Here is a 12245-nt window from a genome sequence, read left to right on the forward strand (position 1 = left end):
AGCCCACTTCTGTGCAATGACCAAGTAGGAAGAGTGAGGGGTTAATTGGGCTCCTTTAATCCATGCTGACTGCCTGTCTGTGTGTACGGGGCATAGGAAGGTTAAAAAGTATTAAGAACCTTAGCCATGAACTTGACTCATGCTCACTGTTACTGGAAAATCAGGTTTCCAGGGCTACAGACTTGATGCCCAATCCTGTCCTCAAACATAATACTTGCTTTCATCTCCGTGTCCTGGAGCCAACTCGTGGATATGAAGTTTCTCAAAGAGAAAGGCTGGTCATGAGACTGGTCAGCTGTCTGATATCAATCAACAGTCATTTATCAGTGACTCCTGGCACTGTGGGAATTTCAAAGAAAATTGAATATTACATTTGGTTCCTGCCCTCAAAACAGTGACTGTATCGTTTGGATGGATGTGGCTTAAGAAGTTCAAAAGTTAAGTAAACAAGAAAGAACTGAGGAAGCAGAGGCCAGAACATATTCCTGAGTCTGTCCCCAGCTAGCTGCCGGACTGAGGCAAACTCTTCAACCAGAGTCTCAGGGGTCTTCTTTGCCAAATGGGAAGAAGAGTCCCTTCTTCACAGGGTTCTTTTTTTCTTTTTTTTTTTTCTTTTTTTTTTTTTTTTCTTTTTTTTTTTTTTTTCTTTTTTTTTTTTTTTTTCTTTTTTTTTTCACAGGGTTCTTGGAGGAGGACACTGAACAGGATATGTGGAAAGCTTCCAAACAAGTACCCAGTACCCAGTAGGAGCTCCTATTTAAAGGGGAAATCGACAAGTGTTGGCCATACTTGCTAGGATAGCAAGAGTATGCTCACAGGGAGCTAACATGGTAAGACCTATGTTCTTACATTTGCACAGTATTTACTGAGCACCTACTAGGTGCCGGAAACCCCACTGTATGTTGGGAACACAAGACCAGGTCACAGGATGCCCCCAGCCAGCTGAACAAGCTATAACCAGACACATGTGTGAGGTTAAGGGGTATGGGAGGGTAAGCTCACCTGAGCTCCTGGGATGCCGACTGATCAGACCGTGAGCTGAAGAGAACCATCAGGCCACATGTCCTTTCAACGCACACACCCTGCAAAGATTTTTTTGAAGTTCTCGCTTCATTTTGAAATTCACCGTTTTGCCTGTAATGGCACCAAGAGACCCACGTAGATTTATATCCACTTTTCAGCTTCTGTAACAAGATGGGTTTTTTCCTTCTCTCTCCTGCTCTACCAAAAATGAAAAGAGGGAGGTCAAGGAGGAGTCAGCACGTGAAAATGTTACAGATGGGTCGTCCGTCGTTTCCTGAATACCAGCGTCCTAAAGCAGCGAGTAAGGGGTCACAGGGTCTGTTGAGGTCCCAGTGGCTGACCAGGGTTGGGGGGCGAGGAGGACGGTAGGTCTCAACCAGATCCAGCTGGAGTCTGAGTGGACATCTGCCCGCACTAACCAAAGCGGGGAGAGAATTCAGTTCCATCACCACGGTCCTGCTTCTGAGCCGTCCAGTCTGGACAGGTGAAATACCTCAAGTCACATGGGGGTGACACAGTAGCTCTCTGGAGCCTCCCCAAGTTCAGGAAAGGCCCCAGGCAGATACGAAGTGAAGGGTCATCACTCAGCCCAGGCAGAGGCAAGATCCAGATATAGCACTGGCTGGGGGGGGGGGGGGCACCTGGACCAGAAGTTGTTAGCACAGGGGGGCACATCACAAGAAGGGGGTGTGTTAAAGGTGACAGTAGCCCCGATTAGTCTGGGGCTTATTTTGTGCCAAGTGCTTGCTGCAAAGCATCTCACGTGAGCCTCGCAGCGACCTCGAGGGGTAGCTCTTCCTTAACCTTTGTTTTGTGGGCGAGACACTGGAGGCTTGCAGGTCAAGAAGCAGCCCAAGATCTCAGTCAAGGGGTAGAACAACAGCGTCAAGCTCCAGGGAGTAAGCTGAACTCCAAGCCACACGCACTTGGGGGGAGGGGGGCAGGAGAGAGAGAGAGAGAGATTCTTCCTATTTATTGGCCCGACCAACAACCAGGTGGGGCCACGTCCACCTGTGCCTCACCTCAATGACTCCAGCTGATGAGGGTTGGGGGAAGCAGGGGTGAGGCGCTAAGAGCAAAATCAGGTAAAAAGTGAAAAATTCAGGGCCTTTACATTTCTTCTACCCCAAATATATAAAATAAACATTAGGATGGCAGGCCAAATTTTCTACTATCTCCCTGGGTGTCCCGGCAAACAGATTGCAGACGATCTCATTTTTGCGGGGACGGCATCTGTGAGGGTTGCCACCTGGTTCAGGCGCATCCGAATGTGATTCTAAAGCACCTCCAGCAGTGGGCACCCCCAGACCTAGGGTGCTGCTGCCGTGTCTTAGAGTGGGACCGGCAGAGCAAAGCACAAGTGGGTGGATCAGGACAGCAGAAATGCGTGGTCTCACGGTCGTGGAGGCCAGGAGGCCCAGCGTGGATTCCGTCAGAGAGCTGAGAGGGAGCTGGTCTCCTTCTGTTGGTCTCCCCGCAATCCCTGGCGTTCTGTGGCTTGTGGAAGCATCAGCCCCATCTCTGCTTCATCTTCATGTGGCATTCTCCCTGGGTGTGCTGTCCCTAAATACCCACCCCTTTTATAAGGATACCAGTCAGATTAGATTAGGGAGCACCATAATGACCTCGTTTTTGCTTCACGACATCTGCCAAGACCTTCACATTCGAGTTCACATTCTGAGACAACAGGGGTTAGGACTTCAATGTACCTCTTGGGAGGGACACCGTTCAACCTCTGACACCACTTTTTCCCAGAATTTTGAGAAGTCCATACTCCTTGGACTCAGTTGCCCATTAGGTATTAAAGAATACCAACTACATCCCTTGGCTAATTGAATTTCAATTTAAAAAAATTAAACAAAAAAACAAAACCAGCATCTGGGGGCACCCGGGTGGCTCAGTCAGTTGAGCATCCGACTCTTGGTTTCAGCTCAGGTCGTGATCTCAGGATCTCGAGATCCAGCCCCACGTGGGGCTCCCTGCTCAGCGGGGCATCTGCTTGAGATTCTCTCTCCCTCCCCCTCTGCCCCCCCCTGCTTATGTGCTCACCCCCGCTCTCTCTCTAAAATAAATAAATAAAATCTTTAACAAAAAAAAACAAAAAAAAAAAACAAAACCTACCCCCTAGACTCCACCCCAAGGGAGTCTGATTCACGTGGGCTGACATGGAGCCCAGGCCTCTACTTTCCACGAGCACTTCCAGGTGGTCTGAAAGCATGGCCAGCTTAGAGCACTTCTCTCCTGGGGGTAAAACCAGGCAAGGAGCCCGAGACACGAGGGCCCTCCTGCGCCTGGGTGAGGCCTGCAGCTGTCTCTCTGGTGGGAGCACCGTACCCACGATGGTCGTGCTGGGGAGCGGCGAGCAGCACAAGGAGAGCCCTGCGTTGAAAACATTAGCATGCTTTCCAACGACCAGAAAAGGCATCACTTAAATGTTTCTTCTATTTGCCTCGGCCTCCGCAAAGGACAGTCCACTGCTGGGTATTCACCCAAAGGATACAAAAATAATGATGATTTTTAGAGCAAGAAGATTGCCTGGCTGGCCAGAAAGCTGGGCGGTGGGGAGCGGGGGGGGTCAGTGAAACGAATATGATAGAGAACATTAAGGCTGACTCACCTTTGCTGCAGGGCAAAACGGGAGATCACAGCCACGTTTCCAGGACAGAGAAAAGCAATGAAATCTAGATTACTGTGACAAGCTGCTTAAACACCTTCAGGCCTGATTGTATGCTAGTCAAAGTAATTTTGCTCTATTTTTAAACACCGGTGACATCAAAACTAAATTAATATGGACTCAAATTTGAAGGGGGAAAAGGCACCAACAACCATAATGAACTGACAAGCTAATTAATGTATCCGAATAGAGTAAGGAAACCATAGAAACAGATTGAAAATCATGAGGATTTCATTCATATGAGGGACAAGGCAGTGAAATATTCTCAGGCAAATTAATTAAATTTATAATGCGTCCAGCATGCACGTTGTTCCGGCTTCCTACTGAGTTCTATGGTAGAGGCTTACGTTGCCTTCTGACCAATACAAATTTCTAAAATTCATTAAGAATTTCTAAAATGCTGCAAATGTGTTTTAGAAGCAAGGCAAGAAGACAAGCGCACAACTAAATCTTTGTTACCTGGCCTGAGTATATACAAGATCTTCAAATTCAGGTCCTGGCAGGGTCTAGGTCACACTCATGGAGAGCTGGTCCGCCTGATGAGGAGCAGACCCACCCTGGCTGCTGCTTTCTCCTTATGCCCTCCACCAACCACTGGCCGTGCAGGCTCACACCGGACCCTGGGAGTAACCAGGCCCCACTGATGCTGAGGCCAGGACACCTGGCTCCTGGCAAAGCAGGGGCCCCCCATCCATTCTGAAAGTTTGCCCATGTCCAAGCTGAGGTTAGCAGGTGATCTTGGAAGAACGGCAGATTTTGTAAGACCAGGGAGTTAGACAGAATTTGGCTAAACCAACTTTTAGACAAAGGCGTCTGAAATTGACTTTGGAAAGTCTATTATTTTTGCTTTGCAAATTTACCTTGGCCAGTGAGTACTAACTAATGTTATTTTGGTTATAAATAACAAAAACCTGCTTTAGGGGGAAAAAGGAATTTCTTGGAAGAATAATCTCAGAGAATTCTAAGGGGAGTTGAATAACAGGGATTTTAAAAAGAGAGCCATGACCACTCCAGACCCAGAGCAGGACATTGGGAATCTTCACTTGGAAGTTCTGCCCCACATGGGGCTCAGCTCCCACCCCCAGCCTTTGAGTCTCTGGGTCCGCATCACAGAGAGACAAACGGACAGGGCAGTGTGGGTCAGATGTGCGCCCTTGGCTCTCACATGGTTCAAACCTGGCTCCCAGGGTCCTGTCCCCATGAAGCTGGCCAGGCTGTGGAGGGGGCTCCCTGACCATCCCAGCCGCTGTCTGCTGGCGGGCAGGGCTGCGGGAAGTCAAAGCAGAGTGCACCAAAGGTGTTCACGCAGAGGGTCATATGTGACTGGCCCCCTGTCTGGTGTGTGCGTGCCCACGCCCCCAAAGCCCAGCCTTCCCAGCAGCTTGGGGTGGCGGGGGGTGGGGGGCGCCTGGACCCATCCCTCTGAGGCAGAACCAAGTGCTCCTCCAGCTGGTTCCCCCACGGCCTCGCTCCTGTCCCAGTTATCACTGTGTTCAGCCCCCAGCTGGCCTCCTAGGGAGTCACCCTCAACCCAGCTTCACAGTAGCCTACTCCAGGTCTGATCAAGCTGCTCCACCCCTCTGCCCAAAACGCGCCGGGCCTTGTCTACCACCACTTTCCTGCCCAGTGCCCTGGCCACAGCCTAAAAATGGGGCACGGGCACTGCCTCCCTCCCCCTCCAGCTCCACCAGATGGACCGGATTTGCATTCCTCTCCAACACCTAACCTGGTGCCTTAGCCTCAAACTGATGCTCAAAAGATCGTATCCGGAGAATAGGTAAGTGAGTGGAAGCTTTGTTACAGTCAACTGATTCCAGGTCTTTCTTTTGCACATGCTAGGCTTTTGTGATAGGAGAGGGTGTCCTGGTCAATTCATTTTCAGCATACGGGCACAGAGGAGTGTGGTGTGGAGGCCTGCGGCTCTCAGGACACACTGAGAGAAAGGACACACTCAGAGCAGGTGCAGGCATGGCTGCGTCCCTGAGGTTCTGTCCTGGGAGCCCCTCCGCTAAGGCCCGCTAGCAGCAACCTACACTCTGGTATTAAATTGCTCCTGCTGTTCAGCTGGTGATTGTCCTACAGTCACAGCCCTGGCTCTGGGACACGGTGGCCTCCGCAAGTACCTGGTTACAACTGGGGGTGGTGGCGGGGTGGGGGGGTGGGAGGGGGGTAGTTACTGTCTCCTTTCTCCCTGCCTAGCAGGCAAGACCCAAGACTCACGAGTCAGACAAGGGCTTTGATCCTCCCCAGCTGGGTGACCTTGGTCAACACCCCATACTGGGCGAGAGCCCCCCTCCCAGTTAATGCTCTCATTGTGCCCTCTACTTTTACCTACCATAATTAGTAATTATATTAGTTTTGATGCTGTTTGTGTTCTGAGTGTCCCCTCACTGGGCTGTAAATCCCTCAGCGACAAGGGCTCACTGCTAACTCCTAGCACCCAGTAGGGTGCCTGGCCTGTGGGAGGCGCTCAGTAAATATTTGTTTACTGTAAGAACTAAAAAGAGGAAGGAAAGAAAGAAAGGCCCATGGGGGGGTGGGGGGAGAGACAGAGACAGAAAGCAGGTTAGAAGGGAGGAAGCTGGAGAGGAAGGAAATTTCTCTAACTTCTGTCTCCTCATCTGTAAAAACGTTGTTGCAGGGATCAGTAACTATTTGTTCTCTCATTTGTCTTCCAGTGGTTTTTGTACGCAGTCCTATTCTAGAACTTACCATGCGTATTTATTTGCATGCCTGTTTCCCCTTAACCCATGTACCTCCCTGGGACATAGGCTGTTCCCTTCCCCATGTGATCCCGCACCAGGCCTGTTGGGGTCTGGCAGGTGGCCAGTGTTTCACACCGGCCCGCAGCATCCCGCCCTGTCCAGGCAGGCAGAGGCCCGTTGCACCCTAACGGGAAGGAGACCCTTGCAGGGGTGACAGCCCACGTGTCCACACCCATCATCACCCAGTTCTGCAGCCACTTCTGGGCAGCCCTAGCTGCCTCCCTGAACAAGACTAAATGAATGCTCTGCTCAGGCCACAGAGGGAAGCGCACAGGGAGAAGCAGAAGCAGAGACTAGTGAGGAACCAGAACACTGTTGCTCTGGTGGTAGGAGGAAAAGGCCAGGACTCAAGGGCCCACCTGTTAGTTTGCATAAATTTGCATCCCAGACTGAGCTGGTCCTCCCCCTCAAGGGCATTGCACGGTCTATGCAGCTCTTCTATCTGTTGAGCTTGGTTGGCCTCACTCTTCCAAGAGCTGGGGGCCTGGCCGCCACCCCTGGAGCTCACCCCACTCAGCTGTGGATACCATTGTCCCTAATGAGTGGAGAGATTACCTGTACTTCCCTATTTATGGAAGGTTTTGCCCTTGTCCAAAATAGCTTACTTTCTCAGCTTTTATAGTGGCTAACAGAGGGTCAGCTGGTCCCCTCACATGGGTTAAGATCTGGACGTTTCAGAAATTGAGATTCATTGCCTGTTCCATTTCCTGCAGGGGTGTTCATTTTGTGTATCAACGTGACTGGGCTGTGGGACACCCAAATATTCGGTCAGACTTTCCAGGTGTCTGTTTTGGAAAAGATTAGCATGTGAATGGGTAGACTGAGTAAGGCCATTTGCCCTCCCCAACGTGGGTGGGCCTCCTCCAAACGTTGAAGGCCTGAATAGAAGAAAAAGGCTGAAAAAGCAGGATCTCCTCCTGCCTGGCTGCTTGAGGTGGTCTTTCCTAGCCTTTGGACTAACCCTGAAGCATCGGGAGTTTTGGGGTCTCAGGCCTGCCAGGCCTCAGACAGGAATCTACCTTATCAGCTCTCCTTGTTCTCAGGCCTCCAGACTAAGACTAGAACCACACATTGGCCCTCCTGGGCTTCCCACTTGCCAATTGCAGATCTGGGGACTTGCCAGCCCCCATACGTGTGTGAGCCAATTTCTCAGAATGATTTTACACACATATACCCACATCCTGTCGGTTCTGTTTCTCTGGGAACCCAGGCTAGTGCACCTGCCTAGGACAACAGAGTGGAGAATGTAGACAGCAGACTCAAGCCCTCCATCCTGCCCTTCTGCAGCACAGCCTCCCGTCCTGGAGGCTGCTTGCACCCTCCCGAGTCCCAGTGTCCGCATCCCCATGCTGCTCCCCTCCTCACCCCACCTGCTCTCTGGAAACAGCCTCATACTCTCTACTTTTGCAGATTTCCTCCTGCCTCTTCTCACTCCAGATGTGCACATTTTACCATCGTCTGCCATGCCGGGCACCCTGCCAGGAATGCCCTTCTCTTTTCCTTTGAGCCTTGCAGAAGTGGCCTTTTTCAGGCCACCCTTCATTCCCCCAGCAGGGTATGTTCCTCCCATGGGGACCTTTGGCCTCTCTGGTCTCCCAGCTCCCTGCACAGGCCATGCGGTATCACATTATTTAAAATCTGATTTTTCAGGGGCGCCTGGTGGGGGGGCTCAGTCAATTAAGCACCTGCCTTCAGCTCGGGTCATGATCTCAAGGTCCTGAGATCGAGTTCTACATCTGGCTCTCTGCTCAGCGGGGGTCTGCTTCTCCCTCTCTGTATGAGCTCGCTCTTCTCTCTCTCAAATAAATTAACAAAATATTTTTAAAAATAAAGTCTAGGTCTTCACCTGGCTCCCCGCCACCAGGCCCAGCTGCAAGGCAAGGATGGGCCTTATTTAACTCTGTATCCCATGTCCAACCATGGTGTCTTGCACAAAGTAGACTTCAGTGTCTACTCAGTCATTGAAACAATGACTGAACTCTTTAACAATGAAGTGAGAACAACGGATAATACAGCACACCCCTTCTACCCAGAACATTTCTATCTTGACTAAAGATAAAGCAGTATAGCCAAAGAAATTAACTCACCTGAGCTTTGGGGGGATTCCGTAACCAACTCTTAGAAAAAAATGGCAAAAAAGAATGAACTGAAAAATGCAGGTTCTCTAACATAAATGAGGTACATGGATATTGTGCGTTGAACTGCAGGCCCCCAAAAAGATATGTCGGAGCTCTAATCTCCAGTACCTGTTGAGTGTGACCTTGCTTGGAAGTAGGGTCATTGCAGATGTAATCAAGGTCAAATGAGATTATACTTGATCAGGATGGGCCCTAAATCCAATATGACTGGTGTCTTTATAAGTAGACCATGTGATAACAGAGGCAGAACCTGGAGTGATATGTCTATAAGCATAGGGGTGACAAGGGAGGCTGCCAACCACCAGAATCGAGGAGAGAGGGTGTGGGACAGATTCTCCCCCAGAGACTTTACAAGGAACCAAGCTTACCAAATGCTTGATTTCTGACTTCCAGCCTCCAAAACTGCGAGACAATAAATTTCTGTTATTCTAAGCCACAGAATGTGTGGCATTTTCTTACACCAGCCCTAGGAAGTGAATACTGTGTGGGTAGTAATTTTATGAGTGTGTACATGGAGGGAGGGTAGGTTAATGATTTGTCCACGTCTCAAAATAATAGCAATTATTATTATAACTAACCCTTATTGAGCACATTCTGTGTATTAAGCACTAGACGTACCTGACCTCATGTAATGCTTCTATTAATTCTTCTCACCTGTCTGGGAGGTGGACACCATTATAAGCTCCATCTTCCAGATTGAGGAAACTAAGGCCTAGCAAGGTGAGTAATTCGCCCGAGCCTGGAGATCAGGTTTGCTGACTCCAGCACCTAATTCCCCCACCTCCTTTTCCCAATTTGCCAAAATATCCATGCAGTTGGTGACTGCCTTCCCCAGCAGCCAGCCCTGGAATGCATCCTGTGGGACTGTTATATTTCGGCTGGAATGAAATGGAAGAAAGACAGAGCATGTGCTGGCTGCCACCGGCCACATCACCCAGGGCCCTGGAGTTCGTCCATTCAGCACTCAAAGGAGCTGACTTCTAAAATGTACCCTCTTTGGACAAAAGTACTTGAAACCACACAACCCAACATAAGTCCCTGCTGGCAAGTAGCAAATGTACACGATTTCTCATTTCTGTGTTCAGGGGCCTCTGGCTGCCCAGGAAACAGTGATCTACCAGTGGTGTTAGACACACCTTTTTCCTTCCGGCTGTGAACAATCCCCTCCAGGCACAGACCCCTCCCGAAGAGAGATATCCCAGTAGACTGGTGGCAAATGCAGATTTTAATGGGCCACTCTTCTTGAGAGACATAAAGGTTGTCAGGGTCTTTCTGTCAGTCTGGTGAGGTTTAAACCTGGGTACTGATACTTTACAGAAGGCTCTGAGGGCAAATAACCTCTCTATGCCTCCATCTCTGGTCTGCAAAGTGGGCATCAGAGCTGACATCTGCCTTCTAGATATTGTGAGGATTCATGATATACAGGCAAGGCTCTCCCTCAGGGCCTGGAACATGGTAGGAACTAAATAATGGGATCTCCTTTTCTTTTTTTGAATACTCCCCCTCTCCTGGGCTTGGAGGACGCCAAGTCTTGCTTGATCTTTTTCCTGTTTTGATTGCCAGAGCCTGGAAAATTTCAGGGTACAGGACACGATAGCTCCTCATCCCTGCCACCCACCCTCTCAATTGCCACTAGAGTCCGTGGCCAGTGTGCAGACCTTGAGCACACAGGCCTTTCCCGAGCCCTTCTTCCTGACCTCCCCAGCATCAGCATTCCAGAGGAAGGAAGGAAAATTGAAACATCACTGGGTCAGGGGAATCACAAGTATTTTTAGTTCCCTTCTTGACATTTTTCTGTTTTATTAAAATATTCCACCATGACCAAGCAGCTGACAAGATGATCATAAAGATTAGATGAGATGATGCTTGTAAAAGGCTCAGCACAGCACCTGTCTATAAAAGTTGGTTCTCATTTTTAAAAAGTCTTAGCTAAAAGCAATAGTATATTTGTATAGGACTTCATGATTTACAGACTCCTTTCATATACTTTATTTCACTTAGAAAATCACACCTCACTTGATTTATTACTTCTGCCTTACAGATTGGGAAACTGAGGTTCAACCACATTAGAAAGCTGGGCCCCAAGTGACCTACTGAGTAGCAGCGTGGCAGAGTCATGGCATGCTGCCGTGCTGTGGGACCACGGCAGTTATCCTGCTCATGGACTCAGTATGGTGGGCCATAGTGCAAAGCTCCTGCTCTTGGGGTCATGGCTCCTGTCCCTCTGGCTCACAGATAGCTCCCTGGGTCTCTCGGAGAAAGAAGTCCAGCATTGCTTGGCCCTGATTCCTGATGCTGGGCTCCCTGTTTGTTCCCGAGTCTATAAACCAGACGTCAGTCCCTGATCCCAGCAAGCCCCTCTCCACCTGCGGAATCAGGACAAACCACAGGCCTGAGGGGAACAGGAGGACCTGGTTTTCCCGACATGGTTGGCAGAACACTGAACCCTAGAGCTGGCCTGCTAGGAGAGACTGCCTCTGGCAGGCAGGCTGCAGCTCACAGCTTCCTTCCTAGGCTGTGTGGGCCAGCAACGTGGAGCATGGGAGGAGGAGCCAGGAGATCGCACGTGACCACCAATCCACCTGGGAAACCAAAGGCAGATTTTTTTTTTTTTAAGATTTTATTTATTGGGCGCCTGAGTGGCTCAGTGGGTTAAGCCTCTGCCTTCGGCTCAGGTCATGATCCCAGGGCCCTGGGATCAAGCCCCACATGGGGCTCTCTGCTCTGCGGGGAGCCTGCTTCCTCCTCTCTCTGCCTATCTCTCTGCCTACTTAATAAATAAATAAAATCTTAAAAAAAAAAAAGCTAAATATTAAAAAAAAAGATTTTATTTATTTATTTGACAGAGAGAGAGATCACAAGTAGGCAGAGAGAGAGGGGGAAGCAGGCTCCCCGCTGAGCAGAGAGCCAGATGCGGGGCTTGATCCCAGGACCCTGAGATCCTGACCTGAGCTGAAGGCAGAGGCTTAACCCACTGAGCCACCCAGGCACCCCCAAAGGCAGATTTTTAAAATATTTCTTTCTTCTTATTTGTATAACGCCTAAAACACATGTTCTTCCTATCTCATGAAAAAGAAGTTTTTGAGTAAAAGGTGAGATTTATGTAGTATTTGGAACTCCTGAGCAGTGGGGGGGTGGGAATGGGCAAGGTGTCTGTTCAAAGAGTCAGTCTTCCAGCCATTCATCCATCCGACCATCCATTCATTCATTCATTCAACAAATATGTACTGAGCACTTTCAAGATGCCGGAGGCTAGTCTCCGAATCAGGAATATAGTGTGGAAAAAAAAAAAAAAAACTTCTCCCATCCCCACGGAGCACAGTGTCCAGAAAACCCACACCCAAACCACTAGTACCCAGAACAGTCAGGTCACCATTATTCTCGTAAGTATTTTTGGTACCATGTCCCATGACATGTTCCCAAATGAAAGTGGCATCGTGCTGCTTCTAGGATGAGAAGGTGGGTGTACTGGAAAATGCAAATGAATACATATAAAGGCAAATAATAGGCAGTGAGGATAATCCACTGCCTGGTCTAGGAAATGGGAAAGGATGTCTCGTCCTATATTTTAGCAGGCCTAGACCAAAATCTGTTTGCTGTGTTTAATACTGATAAACAAGCTTTTCTACCAAAACATGATTCCTT

The sequence above is a fragment of the Mustela erminea genome, chromosome 15 (genome assembly GCF_009829155.1).
Source record: "Mustela erminea isolate mMusErm1 chromosome 15, mMusErm1.Pri, whole genome shotgun sequence".
Classification (NCBI taxonomy): Eukaryota; Metazoa; Chordata; class Mammalia; order Carnivora; family Mustelidae; genus Mustela; species Mustela erminea.